The sequence below is a fragment of the Asparagus officinalis genome, chromosome 4, assembly GCF_001876935.1.
Source record: "Asparagus officinalis chromosome 4, Aspof.V1, whole genome shotgun sequence".
NCBI classification, from domain to species: Eukaryota; Viridiplantae; Streptophyta; class Magnoliopsida; order Asparagales; family Asparagaceae; genus Asparagus; species Asparagus officinalis.
Window position 1 is genome coordinate 48,558,098 of NC_033797.1, and position 20,841 is coordinate 48,578,938.

The window sequence follows — 20,841 nt, forward strand, 5'->3', positions numbered from 1 at the left end:
TTTAAGATATGTTGAGTGGTTGTTCTAATTGAAAAAAAAATCTAAATGAGTGAACCGACTACCATCATTTCTCTAAAATTAAATAAGAACTGATATGTGCAACTACACGTGATATTAAAACATGCTCTTCTTACATATTTTTATATTTAAAAATATGAAAAAAATTCTCATTTTGTTTACGGAGCTTTTAACATGTAGGGAGAGGCTAAGAATCAACTGATTTCTGATAGAACATTATCTTTTGCCTTCATTATTGTACTTGAAATCCTCCCACTAATTTTCTTACCCTTACTATATTTATTTAATTATGAATTATGAATTAGTATAAATAAATTTTGGCATATATGTATGCATAACTCTTGGCTTTTTCATTTACATAAATTTACTCTTTTTCCTAACATCTACCACCTTTTTTTTATCTTTTTTATAACCAAAATATAGGCATTTTTGTATTCATGAATTGAATGACATATAATACCATAGGAGAAAGAAATGGACTAGAAGGGAAGTAGAAAAAGTCAATAGGTGTCAAATTTATTACAATTGGAGAGGAAGAAATGTTTCGAATTTGCACTACCCTTGTGGGTTTTTTATATGGTTGTATATACTGTCTTCTTTGATTGTTTAAATTAAATTTATTCTATTTCGCTCTTTTTCTAATTGATTTGAATTGTTCTTTCATTAATATCTTAATTCACATTTTTCTTTCAACAATCACATATTGTCCATCTTTATTTTGCACCAAAATAACTCGTAGATTGTCTTGGCTCTGAATCTAGCCATGATGCAAGCTAGAACTAGTAGATTTCTCTTGGCTCTAGATCTACGAAGGTTTTGTTTGGCTAAAATTTGTTAAAACCATCTGAAACCAACAATTTGCTCTCTTATATATGCAATTCTTGCATAGTAATCTCATCAAACTTACCCTACAATAGAAAGTTTTATTTTTATCGAGATTCCTAGTTTCCAATAGACTCAAGACTTTATTGTTAAGAAGTTGGTAAATGTCATCAAATGGAGAACTCTCATGGCAAACATATAATGTTTCCATTGAAAATTGATAGTGTTGTTACATGGCTTAACCCCACATGCACTATATTTAAACATCCAAGAGATGTCAAGTTTAGAGTTGAAATCTAGCTTGACATGGAAGTTAATTTTGAATTTGAACCCACATTTAGTGTGTGGAGGTTGTATACAGATTGGATTTGTGATTTGTATGCTTGATTTTTATGCTCTTAGGCCCCGTTTGGCAAAGGGTCAAAGAGAAGGGATTAAAGAGAAGGGTTAACTTAGTTAATCCATCGTGAATGGTTAAAAAAAATTCTAAACCCGTTTGGATACAATAGTTAAGACAATGAGTTAAGTCTTTTGTGTTTGGCAAAGGAAGAGGGGTTAAGGAGATTAATCTCATTATTTTTTTAAAAAATACCACTTTCGCTCTTATTGAAGATTTATAAATAATTAACTCATCAAAAACGAAAAAATTAGACATAAGTTTTTGGAGAGAATTTAACGGTAAATTTTATTATATCATAAACATAAGAGAGACATTTTAAATGTCAATAAGTTTGAGGATATAAACTTGTTATGATCGCATATTTGTTTCAGAAATTGTCGACAGTTCTAAATACAGCCAAATGATTCTCTCTAGCTTTGTTAACCTGTTTGTCAAATGGCTAAGTTGTCGACAGTTCTAAATACAGCCAAATGATTCTCTCTAGCTTTGTTAACCTGTTTGTCAAATGGCTAAGCAACATAGTTGCAGGAACACCTCCAAATGATTCTCTCTAGCTTTGTTAACCTGTTTGTCAAATGGCTAAGCAACATAGTTGCAGGAACACCTCTTGCACTGCGAGCAAACACAAAGTCAGAGCTTAGCATTTAGACAAAAATAAAACAGTATTTGACCTCATTCAAAACTGTGAAATTTGCATTTAACTCAGGTTATAGTTAAAAATTTACAAATGGCCTGAATTCTTTGCTCAAAAATGAGAATGGGGCAGAAGGGGAGAATTCAGTAAAAAAATAACAAACCAAAATTGCGCCAACCTATCAGCCAAATAGTTGGAGCTTAGCTTAGCCAAAAGATTTTAGCACGAAATCCAAATGATTTCTCGACTCAGTTGTAAGGAGATTACCACCTCGCTTTCAAACCAACCTCAAACCGAGCAAAGCTCTTCCATCTGTGCAACTTCAACCTTAAGAATGGTAATTTCCTGGCCACAGCCTGCCAAATCATTTGAACAACATCATCCTTTTGAGATGGGTAGTTGAACTCGAAGAAGCCCTCTATTTCTTTGAGCCTCTCCTACATCTGAGTCCATTGCTCACGGGAAATATTAACATCAGCCACAACCTAGCAATCAAATATGTACTACTTGAATAATAATACTCAGGAGCTGAGCAAACAAAGTGAAATAGCAAAATAACCAGCTCCTGGTAATTGACTGCAGGTTTATTCCAAAAAAATTAGTAATCAAACATGTACTACTTGAATAATAATACTCAGGAGCTGCTTCCAATCAACAGCAACAACAATACTCAAGAGACAGACCTTATTACAGGTTCATCATATCACATCTAAGCATAACAATAACTTATGCTGTCTGAAACAATTCAATACAAGGTCCGAAAATGTTGGCAGCTAGGAAACAGAGTAGTTGTTACGGTATATTTCAGCATAATGTATGACAATATTAAAACTAGACTTTAACAGCATACATAATTGAGATAATGTAGACCAAACATGCAGATGTGAGTCACTAGCCGTTAAAAATTTTTACTGTAATCTAGAAATAAGGTATGTCTCTTGACAACAAGTCTGTACAATAAACTTATAGTTGATATTTAATCGCATCAAATAAAACCTAAATCTCTAAACAACAATCCACATATTGCCCCTTAAGCCATCTGAGGCATCTAACAGAAAGTAATGTTAAACTTGCAAGATAAAACTTCCCTTCATACACCCTTCCCTTTGAAGAAATTGACACCATTGCATCCCTTTTATTCCTTTGATCTACTTTTACCTTCATCTACCCTTGCATCTGGTAGTATCTTCTACAACTGCTATGATGTGTCTCCTACAAATGGGTGACTGCATCAGTTACCCATATCTAGACCACCTGTGAGAAAAGATGGAATACCTCAATTGATTCTTTGCAGTGCAACAAAGCTCTTGCTATGTTCATTACTTGCTTCAATTATCAGTTACCAGACATTCCAATGCTCGAAGCACTACTTACTTGAACTCCTAAAGCCAGAACTATAAAGCAATTCAAGCATAGTGCAAACTCAGGTACCTTAAGAAATGCCGACAATGACTTGATCTGAGCAGTAGCCGTCAACCAAACCTCCTCCAAATTCTGAAGCACCATGTTCTTCCCACCTTGATTGAGCACATCCACGACCAACCAGAACACAAATTACATCCTCTCCAGCGCCTCCACCGCCTCCTTCTCAAACCTTCCCACATAACTCTGACTATTCAATGTCGGCGTCAACACCTGGTGTGAAACGCTCCTCCTAGGGGTCTCACTCCCATTATCCCTCACCACCTCACTGCAACTGTCATCCATCACCTCCTTGCTCTCATCTTTTCCCTTCCCCTTCGAATCCCACAACGATGAAGACACCGAATTCTCCAACGATGAGGTTCACCTCCCCGCTCTCATCTTTTCCCTTCCCCTTTGAATCCCACGACAATGAAGACACTGAATTCTCCGACGATGAGGTCCCCACCTCCGTGACCCCATTGAGAAGGCACTCCACCACTCTCTCAGTATCGGCTGGGATCGGAGGGCAATTATATGATGACTACACTCACGAATGCCTTCGCATCTTCCGAACACAGCAAAATTAATATTTTTTCCTAATTCCGCTACCTACCCTCGCGTGAGAAGGCGGAACAAGCCTTATTCCGCCTTCTCATGGGTAATAGTAAACCCGTGGGTTAACGGGTTAAACAGGATAAAAAGCTCACGTGCGGGTTAACAAACCCTTAGATCTTTTTTTACTGTTTGGCAGACTAATGGAGGGTTAAACCTCATTAACCCTCCATTTAACCTCTTGCCAAACGCAGCCTTAAAGGGTAACTTTATTTGACCGATTCTACAATGGATCAAAGCATTTGAAGTTGCTAAGAACGATATTTCTGAAATGACTGAGATCTGACCCTTGAGATTGTAAACTGACTGCATTTCCATGACTATGAAATCAACAAGAAATATATGCTCCCCAACTTTAATTAGATCATCCTCTATCTCTTCCTTGGGTATCTTCATAGATCTATTAGCTAATTGGAGTGTGCATCTGGTTGGTTTCAGTTCTCCTATCCCTAGCCATTGATAGAGTTTGAAAGAATGTCACTAATATTAGCAGCTAAAAAGACTTTCTTGAGAACATTGGTTGCTCTTTTCTTAGTACACAAATCCTTCGAGAATTTTGTATTAGATAGGATTTGTTGGATGACATCTAAGAGAGAGATGTTGACATTGACTTGCGTAAACACTTCTAAGATTTTCTCCACCTGAGGAGAGTTCTTTCTCGATCTGAGTCTATTTGGAAAGGGAGCAATGGGTTTATTCCTATCTAGATTGAGCTCAGGTTCTTATTGATCAAAATATGATGGTGAAATTAAACAACTAACTTGTTGTTTGCATGAATGAATTCAGATTGTTGGATGACTGAGTCAACATGTTAGTGGTCTGTGTAGATGTTCTTATCATGACTTCTAGATATTTCTCTAACATACCGAATCATTTCTCATAGTCTGAACTCGGTGGAACAGGATTTAGAAATTTAATTATGAGGAGGCTGATTTTGGTATAAAAATCTAGGCTACGCGTTATGAAATTTGTTAGTGTTTAATGGACTCGTGTTTCACTTAGGAAAATGTAGAGCTAAAGAAGGAGTGAAGTGTGAATTTCCCAAGAAATATGCTTAATTACATGTAAAATTAAGATGATTTGCCTAATCAAAATTGAAGAATGTAGCGCTCAACCAATCGAGTGGTTGGTTATTTCCTAAAAAAAGACATTCTTCCAAAACACGAGTCGGAGACAAGCAATTATGATATTCTAGAGGGAAAACTTGGTTGATTTGAGAGGAACCTCATTCTTTGGTTTCTAAGGCTTCTAAACAATGTACGATTGTGGTCATCTTAGCTTTAGTGGCTATGTTCGACTCTAAGACAAACCACTGGATTTGGTTGAAAGAGGTAATAAAGTTGTTCTTTCATCACAATGTTCCTATTGCATGGTCTTCACAGATAAATTCTCTAAAAATTATTAGGGTTCATCGACATTTTTCTTCATGAAGTCCTCTTGACGCATAGATTCTAAGGATATCTTTAAAGAATAATTAAATCCTTCATCGATAATTGTGTATAAATGCTATTTTTCTAAACCATGATGTGAACATTGGATAAGAAGAACCTTAAACCTATCTAAATACTTTTAATGGTTCCCCTGAAATTATCCTACAAAACTAAATGTTGTTTCTGAGTTTTACCATTTTATGAATTGGAAAGACATCTTTTAGGCAAATGGTAAGAAAATCATTCCAAATGTAGATAGAATTTTGTGACAAACTATACAACCATTACTTAGCCTTATCATTAAGAGCAAAAAGGATAAATCTGAGCTTAGTTGCATTTTCAGATAACTTTATAATCTTAACCATAAGATAAATTTTCTCAAACTTGGATATAAATATATTGGCATCTTCACACTCATTTCCTAAAAACATGGGTAGTATGTTTGTGAAGTGAGGTTTAAGCTCATAATTAGCACCATTAACATCAGGAAGTCTAATGCAAGATATGATTGTATTCCTAGTAGGATAGCACATCATGAAGAGTGGGTAGATTAAGATCAACCATTAGCTCAAATTCAACACAAATTAAATGATTTGTATTATCCTTAATCCAAACTTGCATACACTAATGAAACTCTTTTTAGATATTTTTACTTACTTTTTTATTTAAACCTAAGAAAAGATCTAAAAAGAAAATATTTTTTCTTTAAGGAGGGAAAAATCTAAAAGATCTAAAAGTTTGTTGAAAAAGAAGGAGGAGGAGAAAAGAAAACCCTAACTAAACAAATCAAAAGACAACCACTTGAGCAATCGCCTTTAATTTATAGGATTAAAGCTAAACTTCACTAGACAAGCTCATAACTAAAAACTTCTTTAGTGAAAGATTCAAGTTTACTTGATCAATTAGCAAGGTAAGGATGGTACTAAAGAGAGGTTGGACACCATTTAAGATCATCTTTCCTTGTAGAGCAGTTTACACAACCCTTAAACCTTACATTAGATACCATCGGAGTCACGTAACTTAAACAAATTTACTTAAAAATTTCTTACTATCTATTGAGCTTGAACCCTTAAGGGGCCAGTGTCTAATGAATTTTAAGGCTTTAGTTCGTGTAGTAAAGAATTAGTAATTTTGGGCTAAGAAAATGGTGACGAAAGCCCTCACCTTATCTTGATTTAGGGGTTTTGCCCTTAAAAGTATTTTTAACTTGTGCTCAAATCAATATGCTTAAATCACTTTAGTGAATTCCTACTAACTATATGCAAACGCAACCCTAAGAATTAAAAGTAACTGCAAGAAGATACCAAAAATAATAATTTTAATTAAGTTCACACGAATAAATAAACGCGAGAAAGAGCTCTTGTTTGAATTTATAATCTTGTTTAGTAGTTATTCAAGTAGATTATGGGTTTTATTATGATCAATAAAAGAAATTTTTATTAGTTTCTAGTTGTCTCTAATTGTGAAAATCCAACTACATTGTGAAATTAAAAATTACAAGAAAAAGAACTTACTTTTTCAAGGGGTTGGTCCCTTTTGATGCGAATCTTCTTTTTCCATCTTTTCTCTTCTTCTAGTTCAATCCTTCATAAGAAACACACAAATCAAAGAATCTAAATAGAAAAATTCTAATTACAAGCACCTTCCTTAGTGATGGCATCAAAAACTTGATGTACTCTAAGCTAAAACGTTACAAGTGCACGACCAAGTTATAGTATAGAAAGATGTCAAACTTAAGAGGAAGCGGCATATTAGAAGTCCTTAAAATAGTTCTTGAAATATGGAAGAAAGGTGAGAGTATAGAGTGTGATTTGAATGAAATTTGTTGCAAATAAAAAATAGGCTCAAAACAAGAGAAGAGAGTGAAAGAAACAGAAAAGAGAAAATAAGAAAATAAAAAGGAGAATAAAACCAAAAGAAGAAGCAAATAAACAGATGGAGGAACTTAAGAGAATAAAACTAAAAATCTAGGATTTAATCTATTAGTTAATTTTAATTTGGATAATAGAACTACTCTATTTTAATTCTCATATTACATATAATTCTTAAGTATAGATTAATCAACTTACTTAAAACAAGTATAACATATCAAAACATATTCAAGTAATAATACCATTCATGAAAATAAATAAACAACTAAATAATAATTTTAGAATTAAGAAACATAAACTATCAAATCATTTAAAATAAGTATAGCCTATCAAATTCTTTTTCTACTAATTAGTTTTTAGTTGATTATCCTAAGCATAATCATTCGACTACGAAAAGTAATTCAAATACCAAAAAAATTAAACTAGTTTCATCTAATCTTATAAATCTTAAAGAAATTAGCTACTCACACTACAAAAGCAAATAATTCCTAAATTATAAAGCATGAATAAAATGTAAGAAAATAAAATCAAAACTACAAAGCAAATAAAAAACAAGAAATTAAAAATATAAACTACAAAGCATGAAATGAAAATAAGAAATAAAATCTAAAGTACAAAGCATGAAATAAATATAAAAAATAAAATCCTAAACATGCAATCTAAAAAAATAAAGAAAATAAAAGGGGAAGATGAAAACTTGTAAAGTAAATACTTATCAACCAAAGAGAATAAAAAGAAAATTAATAAGAGAAATTGTTTATTTATTATAAACTAAAGTTTACGATTTAGAAGGCCTAATTAAAGGTCATTCTCTCCAAAGAAAAGGAGTTTATAAAATTTTACATATCCCTTACCATCACCCTCTATCCTTATTTAGAACTCACAACTATCAACAATAGCCTTCAATCAAATTTGGGCTCCAAAAAAAGATCAAAATTAACCATTAATTAGAATCATTACACTCTAATCGAATAGCTCATTGATTAGCCCATTGTTAGTGTGCAATAGAATTTATCTTTTCATGTTGTCTTGTTGACTCGACTCCTTTTGACTTTGTGGGTTTCCTCTAGACTTCTAATAGGCTTCGAGTGGAGGTATATTGAGCTTGTTTGGGCTCTTATTTGATAAATTCTCTATATCTTGTAAATTCATAAAATAATCAACATTAACAAGTATATATATTCAATAAAATAGATAATGAAAGGTACAAAAGGTCAATAAATATAGTGATCACATTTAGAAATGATGTGTTAGGGAAGTAATGTGCTTTGAAATCTTAGAAAAATAGTGAGTCGTGGTTTTCGAGCAAACGCCATCCTTGTTTGCTAACATCGCGAGGTTGAAAGCATATAAATATCGAAATCTCATCTCGCCTGTGTGCTTATGTCAGCACATCTTCTTCCATCCAAGCCAATGGATTCCTCGATCACTTGATTTCTGGCCCCACTAAAATCTACTGACCATAGCTCCCATTTCTTTGCAAAGAGCTTTTAGAAGCAAGAAACAACCTATCACATATGTTGGAATTGTTAACTTTTTTGAATTCTTCAATTGTTCATTGTACACCATTGATAAGCCTTGATCATCAATGGGTCACTACAAACCATCGATTGTTCTAAGCTTGAAATCAGTGCGAGCACTGATTTTCACATTGTTTCACCTTATAATCTTTGTGTACCTATTTTCACTTGTATTATATCATCTCAAGCAAATATTAGTACCAAATGAGAGTTTTTTACAATTCAAACAAGGGTTATTGTATGGGCTACATCCTAACAATGTCCGCTTTTTAATAATAACAAATCTAACATTTGAAATACGGAAATACATGCATGTTGTTTGAGATATATAAACAACAACAATAAGCACAAATACACTTTCATGTAAAAAGAAAAGATATGCAATGCTCCCCCTATATTCATGAATTCATTGAAAGTGTAAACATGTACATGTATTATAAAAATCCTCCTAAAATAATGCATTGACTGCTTTAAAAAATTTCTAAGCAAATCGAACCATGAAACCACTCAAAAATACTTAGTTGAAAAACTTGAGAAACACTTAGCTGAAAAACTCCACTCATGCAAATAAAACTTTTAAATTTCACAAAAAATCTTTTCTCCCTTTTGTTATTATCAAAAGTTGGAAAACATACCAATGATTATACTTTGTACTTAAAAAATCTAGATAATAGTTATCTAAAGGTGCCAGAAAGAGAAATACTTACCGGGCCACACAAAAATTTATAGAGAAATAGCATATGAGATTAAATTTCAATCATGAAACACATAAATACGAGAGAAATCATATCAAAAATCACACACAAAATGATGAAATATTATTGTAAGCTACATAAAACAAATAGTAAAAAGCATTATACTAGTTCATTTGACAAATACAGATAAATCAAAGAGAATATTGAACAATAATAAGACTTGAACTATCTCAACCTTGGAAACTAAGGACCAAAGTTTCGCATATCACCTCAACCGTATAGGATTTTTAAGAGGAAGAACGATAGTGTTTAACAGGCAATGTACTTGATCTCTAGATATATCATTATTCAATATATGATGTCTACCCTTTGAGATATGTATAACTTTTGTCATGAGTGTAGGTCTTTAACCATCTTTTAAGATATTGATAGGACATAGTCCATATAATAGCTCTTGTTTGAGTAATAAGAAACTCTAATTTAGTACTAATATTTATTTGAGATGATATAGTATAGTTGAAAATAGGTATGCGAAGGTTATGAGGTGAAATGATGTGAAAATCAACATTTATGCTAATTTTAGCCTTAGAACCATCAATGGTCTATAGCGACTCATTGATGGTTAAGGCTCATCAATGGTGTATAGTGAACAATCATAGAATTCTAGAAAGTTAATTTTGAACCATTAACAATCTACAGTCTTGTTGGATTTGAGATGCAAGTTTAGAGGGGTAAATAGTGTTTTTAGCCAAAACACAGAACATACAACAAAAATATAGAAAAATAAAATCGAACAACCAAACTGAAAGCTAACCAAGGAACACATAAGATATTTATAATGATTTGAATAACAATTCTACATCCAATTCATTCTCACGGATGGACTTCCTCACTTTGCTAAGAGTTTTCCTCAATCACAACCTGATTCAGTAGGCTTATAAAAACTATATGCTAGAATCACAACCCGATTCATTCTCTTGACCGCAAATTTTAGGTAGGGGAGAGCTCAGGTATTTTTTTCTACAAGGTCTGCTTATCACCTCTTGCTACAAAATAGAGCGAATGACACTAATCTAGTCAATCTAAAGTGGGTTTGGACGTTGCCTTGTACTGAAAGGATGCAATTTTTTGTCTAGCTGCTTGTTTGGGACAGATTGAATACCAATGTCAACCAAGTCCACAAATGCATGACTACCAATGCCAACTGTCCATGATGTATGGGTACAAATGAATCAATGCTCCATTTGTTTAGAGATTGGATGTTTGGGATTGCTAGTCAATCTTGGGATTAGATGATGTGACTTTTTTCACAAATAATCTACAAGATTGGTTGCACAAAAATTTTCTTAGCCATAGGGTGATAATTGACGGAGTTGTATGATGTTCCTAGTTTGTTTCCACCTCACGGTGTCATTGGAAGAGTAGGAATGAACTAGTGTTTAATCAGAAGATATCTATTTCGAGTAGAGTGTGATATTTATCTCGTAAGTTTGCTAAAGAAATGCATATGGTGTTAGAAGTGCATATGAACACGAGTAAAATGCCTAAGTCAGTGCAATGGAGATCTCCTGAATCCGGATGTTTTATTCTCAATACCGATGAGGCATTCAAGGCGGGTAATGGTTTAGCCTGGGCAGGGGGCTTGATTCGGGATAGCAATGGATGCTGGGTTCAAGGTTTCACTCTGAACATAGGTCATACGGATAGTCTTTCGGCTGAATTATGGGGCGTGAGAGCTGGGTTGATGCTAGCTAAATGTCTAAGCTTGTCGAAGGTTGTGGTTGAACTAGACGCTGCAATTGTCGTTCAATTTCTCAAAGAAGGAATTCCTCACTCCCATCCGATGTCCATAATAGCTCAAGATGCGCTAGCCTTGATTAGTGACGGCTGGGTCACGGAGATCAGGTATATATATAGAGAGGGAAATAGGTGTGCCGACTTTCTTGCCAATCTTTCACAGAGTTGTCAGCAAGGTGTAGTTATTCTGACGGAACCTCCGGATGATATTCTCCCCTTATTATTAGATGATTTTTGTGGGAATCCTATTATGAGATTATAGGCCTTTCAAGGCCTCTTCTGTACCAAAGAAAAAAGAATCTATCTGAAACCAGTTGTCTAACCTAACTTTCCACAGGGAGTAACACCTCAACCCTCAATTAACACTGGCTTGAATATGCCATAGAAACAATTTTGAAATAAACAATAAAAATAGTTTAAGCACAAAATTAGAAAGATCTTACAACCATTTTGATTAACAAACAATTATTCAAAAGATTGAAGCGAAGCTTGATGAAGAACGATGTAGATATTGACTTGAAGGGCAACTCCTCTTAGTAAAGACATTCTGAAGCTGTTAAGTGTGGCAAGAAAGAGTTTATTGAGGCTCCGGAGGTTCGAATATCCAATACAAACTTTTCTCACAAACCCCAAAAATTTTCTCTTCAAGTTTTCTCTAAAAGCTCTCTCTATTAAAACCCTAGAACTCTTCTGAAATATTATCTCTTTCAATCTTATATACTCTCCAATAAATGAGGAAAGAGATATCCAAATCACAGTGGAAGTTGGAGATGAAAGGGATTAACGAACGGTTATAATTAACTCTTCAAATCTGCCAAAATTCATCATCATCATCGGGGGTTCCTCACGACAATTGATAGTTCCCTGAGCATTATCGATGGGTGCCTATAAATCATTCATGATTTGATTTGTATTTTTGGAATCTCAAATTGGTCACAATGCACCATTGGTGGGGTCATGACCATCAACAATTCACTATAGACTATTGATGGTTCAAAATTAACTATTTGGAATTCTATGATTGTTCACTATATGACATTGATGAGCCTTGACCATCGATGAGTCATTGATAGAGGGTAAATAAAATAAAATTGCAAGTGCAAAACTACCAAGTTATAGTATAGAAAAATGTAATCCAATGAGGAAGATATTATAGGAAATGATCTAAATTGGTTCCTACATTTGTGTGTGGACAAATAGGAGTGAAAGTGTGGAGATATAAAAACTAAATGATTATTTGCAAATAAAAGAAAACTAGATCAAGAGGGGGGAAAGAGAGATGAAGAAATTAGAGAAAAATAAAATCAAGAGAATAAAATAAAGAGAACAAAGAATAAATTGAAAAAAAATAAAATTAATGAAAATAAATTTGACTAAAAAGAGGAAAATTACAATAAGTAAAATATGGAGAAAATCAATTAGGGAAATGAGGAATCTAGAATTAAATCCATTAGCTAAATTCATTTAGGATTCATGAACTGTTCTCTATTTATCACATTTTACTTTATATTTATTAAGCATAGACTATTAAACCACTTAAGGAAAGAATAACATTTTGAATTATCATCTAAGTAAAATCAGCATTCATGAAAAGAACAATAACTAGATATTATTCCTAGGATTCATAAGCATAACCTATCAAATCACTCAAAACAAGTATAGATAATAAAATTCTTCTTCTATCAATTAGTTTTTTAGGTGCTCATCCCAAACATAATCATTTTAAGCACAAGGGAGCAATCCAAAAATTATAAAAGAAATTAAACCAGTTTCATACAATTCTATAATTTCTACAAAATATTAGTTACACATTTTTATAAAATAAAAAATAAAGAAATAAAATCTAGATTAGAGAGCATGAAAGAAAGAGAATAAAAATATAAGAAAAATAAAAACTAATTATAAAAGTAAGAACAACAAGAAAATAAAGATCTAAACTATGAGCATAAAGGAAGTTTAACTATAAAAATAAAAGAACATAAAAGTAAATCTATACTATGAAAAATAAAAACGTAAGAAAGTAAATCTATACTACAAAATAAAAATATAAAAAATAATAAAAGAACATGAAAGTAAATCTACTCCACAAGACATCAAATAAATCTAATACACTAACATAAAAATAAGAAAGTAAATCTATACACAAAATAAAAATACAAGAAAATAATAAAAAAACATGAAAGTAAATCTACTCCATAAGGCATCAAATAAATCTAATTTACTAACATAAAAAGAAAATAAAATCCTAGAACATGAATGTCTAAAACTAGAAAATAAAAGAGAAAAAATTACAAGGGTTGGCCCTTTGAAAGTAAATCTTTATCATTAGCTTTATCTTCATCAATAATAAAGAGAAAAAAAAAGAAAGTTTTGAAGAGATAATTTTTTTTATTAATTCCAAATAAAGCTTACAAGTTTGGAAGATCTTAATAATTAAGAGTAATTCTCCCATCCAATTGGTGTTTTAAAAAAAAATTTACACTCAAACCCCTCACCCTCTACCTCTATTGATAGCCTACAACAAGCAATAAGATTCATTAGATTTTACTTGGGCTCTAAGGATTAAATCTTAGTCTTAAAACAAATCAGTGACAAAATCAATTAGTTGACCAATCAGTTGATAAATTGGTTGATGAAATAATTGGCCAACTGATTGACCAATCGGTCAGAATCTTAAAATTTTGTAAATTCAGATAGTTCCGTCTTGTCGAGATAGGTGATTTTTACATATCATGTGTTAGATTTCACTTTTCAGATTGGGAGATAATGTTGTTTTTTTATGACTAATCATCTTGAATATGAATTTGACTTAATTTCTTTTCATATTGCATCCTTGTTTCTTCGACTTTCATAAGCTACTTGGCTTGATCTCGGGCTTTAATAAAATGTTAAAAAATAAGAAAATTTGAGTTCTTTTAAGCTCTTATTTATTAATTCTTTAATTTCTACATATTAAGAGAAAAACACATTGTTAGTGATATATTTATTTAAATAAAATAGATAATAAGGGTATAAAAGTATAGTAAAATATGATGATTCAATAATCTCACACATAAACTTTTGCTAGTGCTCTAGCAAAGAAAACAAATAAAAAAGGGAAGAAGAAAAAAATCCCAACTTACTTGCACAAGAATCATGATTGTATTTAGCATATACAACAAACCTTTAAACCTCTAGGTTACCCCTAGAGAAAGAGTTGTAGTCTCATAGAATTTGAGTGAATATACCCATAAAATTCGGTCAACTTATTAATTTAAAAAAATTAATGTAAAATTAATTCACTTGATACCTTTAAATAATATAATTATAGTTAGTTTTTTCTAAAGAAAATAGTTTTATATATAATTCTAAAGTAAATATCTTAGAAAATCTTTTCATTATAGTTATACGAGACTAAGTCTAACTTAGAAATTTAATTAAAATTTTTGAAAAGAATATGCTAACTCTTTTTTGAAATAATTATCAAGTCTCATCAATTTCATTTTTCAAGAACATACATACAAATATAACTATGTATATGGAAAAATTGATAATATTTTTTCTTTTCTTTTACACTCTTTATTTCTTGGTGATTTTATTTTACTTTATCGAGCTTTCTAAGTGACAATTTAATGAGTTTTTGGGCCAATGAATCCAATCCAATTGAGCTTAGATCATTAAGTATGGAAATACTTCTCGGATTTAATCACTTGGTTAACTTAAGCTTAGTAAGATAGATCAACTTTTGATTTCAAGAGAATTTTTATTGGTGTCCATTTTCACACTCTTCTTTTACAAATTTAGTATTTTTAAAATATATATGTACATATATATCTTGAAAAATACTTAGATCAAGACGACTTGAAAAATTATTTTCTACTGTAAGCTAAGCATGTAAAAATTTTATTAGTTTAATTAAAAGTCTAAATTAAGTATTAGTGAAGTATACTATTTTGAAAACTATTTCTTAGAATTTTATTTAGAGTTATCATAAAATACTAACTTAAATATAAAAACTAACTAAGTGCTAGGGAGATTAAAAATTTATCAAGTAGGATTAATTATTAATTAACTCTATCAAGTTGGCAAGTGATAATTTTTTTAAGGAAAAAAAAAGAAAAGAAAAACATGACATAAGAAGAAGAGGAAAATTAGTAAAATAAAGAGAAAAATGACTAGTCCCCTCCCCCACACCTAAATTTTGCATTGTCCTCAATACAAGCTCCATGATGCGCAAAGTAAAGCAGATAAGAAATGCAATACTTATATTTATTCAATCAACCTAGAACAACGATGAAATGATAAAATCTGCAATTACCTTTGGTATAACGAGGATAGTACATACACATAGTGATTGACATTATAAATAAATTGTTATCATCAAAAGTATATTATGGGGACATGATATCCAACAAGTTTGAGAGAAAGTGATCATCAAGTTAAGTTATACCAACTTGAGAGAAGACCATTTGTAAGCTTTTATTTGATTATAATGGAAACGATGAAGAAGGGGCGGGTGTGAACGTATGCTCAATTTGAGCTGAATCTCGGTAAATCTAGTGTGTGTAATCTCTCTTTATGTTTTTTCTCTTCTATTTTTGTTCTCATCTCATCACAAAGATGGGAAATGTCTTGTTGTACTATTTATTTCACATCAGTGGTATCAGAGCGAGGTTGCTAATCTTCTTGTGTTGAGATGAAGACTCCCATCAGTGGCGTTCGAATGATCAGTTTGAATGGCCATAATTAGATGATATGGAAGGCAAAGCTGATGGATCTTCTATATTGAAAGGACCTCTATGCTCTAGTTGAAGGTGAATCCTCCAAGCCAGAGTCCATGACGGCGGATGATTGGAAGAAGCTCGACCAAAAATCCATCGGCATCATTCGGCAATGGGTGGATGACATTGTATTCCATCATGTGTCAAATGAGACTTCGACGAACAACTTGTGGAAGAAACTTGAAGATCTCTATGAAAGAAAGACTGCCGGCAACAAAGCTTTCTTGATTCAGAAGCTTGTCAATCTCAAGTTCAAGGAAGGTGATTCTATATCTGAACATTTGAATGAAATTCAAAGTATTGTAAATCAACTTGCAGCCATAAAGATGGTGTTGGAAGATGAGCTTCAAGCCCTTCTTTTACTTAGCTCGTAACCAGATAGTTGGGAGACGCTGGTGGTATCTCTTAGCAACTCCGCACTTGATGGAGTTATATCCATGAACCAAGTTACAAGCAGACTCTTGAATGAAGCAATACGAAGAAAGTCATCTGGATCCTCACATTCTCATGCTCTTGTTACCGAGAACAGGGGAGGAGCAAATATCGACAGCCTCAGAATCGAGACAAGTCAAGAGGAAAATCAAAGGCTAGAAAGGATATTAGTTGCTATCATTGTAGAAAGAATGTACACATAAAATGGCAATACAACAAGCTCAAGCGAGAACAGAAGGAAGGAAAGACCAATGAAAAACAAGAAATGAATGAAAGTGCAGCCATTGCCAGTGACAATGAAATTGTGCATTTCTGGGCATGTGAAGAAGACTGTGAACATCTCACTTGCCAAGACTCGGAATGGGTGATTGATTCTGGTGCCTCCTACCATGCTACTCCCCAAAAAGACTACTTCACTTCACTTTGTGAAGGTAATCTTAGAATGGTAAAAATGTGTAATAAAAACTCTTCTCAAATTCTTGGCATTGGAAATATTTATGTTACTACTAACCTTGGAACAAATATGGTTCTAAAAGATGTTAGATTTGTGTCCGATCTTCGTCTCAATCTTCTCTCTACTGGAAAGCTTGATGAAGAAGGATACACGAGCAAATTTGGTAAATGATGTTGGAAGCTTACCAAAGGATCACTTGTACTAGTGAGAGGAAAGAAGTGTTGCACTCTCTATAAGACTCGGTTTCACTTAGAGAATGATGAACTTGGAACAGTGAAATGTATCTTTATGGATTTGTGGCACAAGCAGCTTGGCCACATGAGCGAGAAAGGGCTACAAACTCTCGCAAGGTGACAACTACTTCCATCCATACAAGGCACAACACTATCCCACTGTGATCACTGCTTGATTGGGAAACAACACCGGGTGGATTTTGTCAAAAATTATAACAAAAAAACTGGTATATTAAACTTAGTCTATTTAGATGTATGCGGGCCCATAAAGATAAGCCCAAGGCATAACATATGGTTTAATTTCATCTTCTCTCATCAACCATCATGGTCAAGACTTTGGCTCCTCATCAGGATAAGCCCAAGGCACAACGACTCCTCAGTCGATAAGAAGTCCTTGGTACCTTATCAAGAATAAACCCAAGGCACAACCATTTGGTCGACTCCCACAGTCACCTTTCAGCCCTAAGGGAAAATAGAAGACCTAGTCACCTAGGCACTCGACTCCTCAGTCGATAAAAAGTCCTTCGTATCTTATCAGGAATAAACCTAAGGCACAGCCCTTTGGTCGACTCACACAGTCACCTCTCGGCGCTAGGGGAAAATGAAAGACCTAGTCACCTAGGCACTTGAATCCTTAGGCGATAAAAAGTCCTTGGTACATTATCAGTAATAAACCCAAGGCACAACCCTTTGGTCGACTCCCAGAGTCGCCTCTCGGTCCCAGGGGAAAATGGAAGACCTAGTCACCTAGGCACTCGACTCCTCAGTCGATAAAAGTGCTTGTACCTTATCAGGAATAAACCCAAGGCACAACCCTTTGGTTGACTCCCACAGTCACCTCTCGACCCTAGGAAAAAATGGAAGACCTAGTCACGTAGGCACTCGACTCCTCAGTCGATAAAAAGTTCTTGGTACCTTATCAGGAATAAACCCAAGGCACAACCCTTTGGTCGACTCCCACAGTTGCCTCTCGGTCCTAGGAGAAAATAGAAGACCTAGTCACCTAGGCACTCGACTCCTCAGGCGATAAAAATCCCTTGGTACCTTGTCAGTAATAAACCCAAGGCACAACCCTTTGACCGACTCCCACAGTCACCTCTTGGCCCTAAGGGAAGGAAAAGACCTAGTCGACTCTCTCAAGCCTAGGCAACCAACTTCAAGGATTCCTGTATCACCTTTCAATCAAGGAGGAACAAGAAAAATTCAAGACTTTAAAACACTCGAAATGAATTTATTTCTTCATTAGCTCTTCTTATTTACAAAGTCAAAAGTACCAATTACTACGACTGATAAAAAAAATGAAGAAAGAAAACATGACTCATTCTTATTTTTTCTTAACCCGCGAGGGTCTTTGGAGGTGGAGCGGCCATATAAGCAGTTGCCGAAGCCTCTTGGCCCAGAGCACCAGCATCAGCAGGAGGAGTAGGCATGTATGTTGGAAAAATTGCAATGAAAAGAAAAAAAGAAAATTGACTTGTATTTCTTTGATTCCGGTTACAATTCGATTACAAAAGAGAAGAGAACGAATTTGGTTCTCCCCTTTGTTTAAAACTGGGTTCTTTACGGTAGCGATGGAGTGCATCCTTCGATTGTTCGCATTGAATTTGCTCTCCGTTGACGATCCGACCGTCTTTTATCTCGTGGGAACGATGAACTTCTGTGGAAAGTTTTATGAGTAACTCTTGTACGAGTTTAAGAACTCTGAACGAGTTAGAACTCTGTGAATAGAGTTGTTAGAACCGAAAATTCGGTTAATGACCAAACAGATATTCTGTTATTGAAGAATCCTTTCGGTTTTGATCTTCTGGACTTGATTCAAAAATCCTATCTCCAAGGAATTTTGTCTCTCTCCTGCCTCTCTGTGCAGTTGAGATCCTGAAGAACTTCCAAACCCGTGCGGTTTAGATCCTCTCTGCTACTGCCTCTCCATTTCAAAAAGCCAGCCCTTAACTCCGTTGAGTTTGTTGAGTTTTTATAGGTGGATAAGAGGTTGTAATTGCCCTCTAAATCCGCTCCTAAGTGGGCGTGATTTCCTCAGATCGTGGGGAAACAGTTCTGAAACCGTTCAACTCGTATTTGAACGAGTCAAACGCCCAATCTGGCGTTCAGAACCCAACGTCGCCTCTTAGAATTGAGACACGAGGTTGGGTGTTGGCTGAACATCAATGAACGCGAGGGTCGCTCGCGTTTGGTTTGTTATAGCTTGGAAACGCGGGGGTCGGTGTTGGTTGAACCTCCAGAACGCGAGGGTCGCTTCGGTGTTGGTTGAACCTCCAGAACGCGAGGGTCGCTCGCGTTTGGCTTGTTATAGCTTGGAAACGTGGAGGTCGCCTGCATTTCCAAAATTATGACGCGGGGATGACTTCCGCATTTTAGAAGGGGTTAGTTGATTTGTAACCTCTCCTACAGAGCGTTGCAAGGACCGTTGTTCAGTAATCCTAGCTTTAGCTGTTGTAGGGTGTGAAAGTCGTCAGATTGTAACCTTCACTGTAGATTGTGGAGACTGCTGAATAGAGTTTTCATCAGTTTGTCGGAAGCGTCATTGTGTTGTAACTCTTCTCGATCTATGTGAAAAGTCCTCCATTTGCAGCTTTCGTTTGTAGGCATAAAAGCTATCTGATTGTAGCTTTCATTGTTAGAACTTGACGAGAATCAATCATCCATAGTGACTTTTAGACGAATATTTGTCCACAACTCTCTACCAAGCAACTCACCAACTAAGTCCAACCTTTTATTTCTAAAATCATTACACTGCTCATCAGCATCTCTAACAATTGCTAATATAATATTAGTCATGCTGTTGTCGCAGCCATCAAGATCAATCATCTCAGAGATGAGGCCGTGTTTATAGTGGTTGCAGAGTTGCAGATACAGTGATTAGGAAGTCGTCTGATTGTAACTCCTATTGTCGGGGCTTAATGGGGATCAGCTATCCATTGTGATTTTTAGACAGCCTACAAGGCATCAGGAGGCTTTAGTCCCCCTTCCATTAGCGGAATGATAGCTGCCGTTTCCTCATCCGCGTCGTCTGAAGACTCGTTGTCATCACCTGACAACAATATCCCTTCTCTCGCCTCGAAATCCCTAAGAAGATCAAGACAACAAGAGACTTGCAAGGGGTAAAAGCTCCTAGAAGGAGGATGTGAGCTGGAGGTTACTAAAGCGGCAAAGTAATCAACTTCGGCTTTGCACGCCAAGGCTACCTCAAGTTTTCCAATAGCGCTATGGTGTCAGTCTTCAACTATCTTCGCCCTATGCTATGGTGACTGCTCTTTCTCAATATCCCGCCTCAGCTGATCGATTGAGAGGCAACTCGATTGAACGACTTCCTCAGCGGCTACTCTGAGAGCCCTCTCCCTCTAGATAACCTCCGGCCAGAGTAGTCCTGCTCACGTTACTTTTTCCTTCGGATCCGGCACAGCCACAATCCAAGCGAAAGGGGCTAAACTGTAGATGGTCTACCCTCACGGTTCTTTCACAATATAATAATCCCCCGTGAGCCGTCACTCCCAGTCGAGTTGGCTTCATTCTCACAAAGCGACTCGACAATGCGGACCTCAGTCGACACCTCCTTCAGGTACGAGAACAAATTGCTCTCGCAATTAGCGCACTTCAGAGGAACGAACTCAGAACACTTTCCTATCTCAGTATTATTTAACCTTCTGTATGATCATCATTAAATGTCTCCGTCCTCCAGCCGTCTGAAACCTTGCTCGGCTGTGAGAAATTCCCAAACCATCCACTGAACGCTGAATTCTC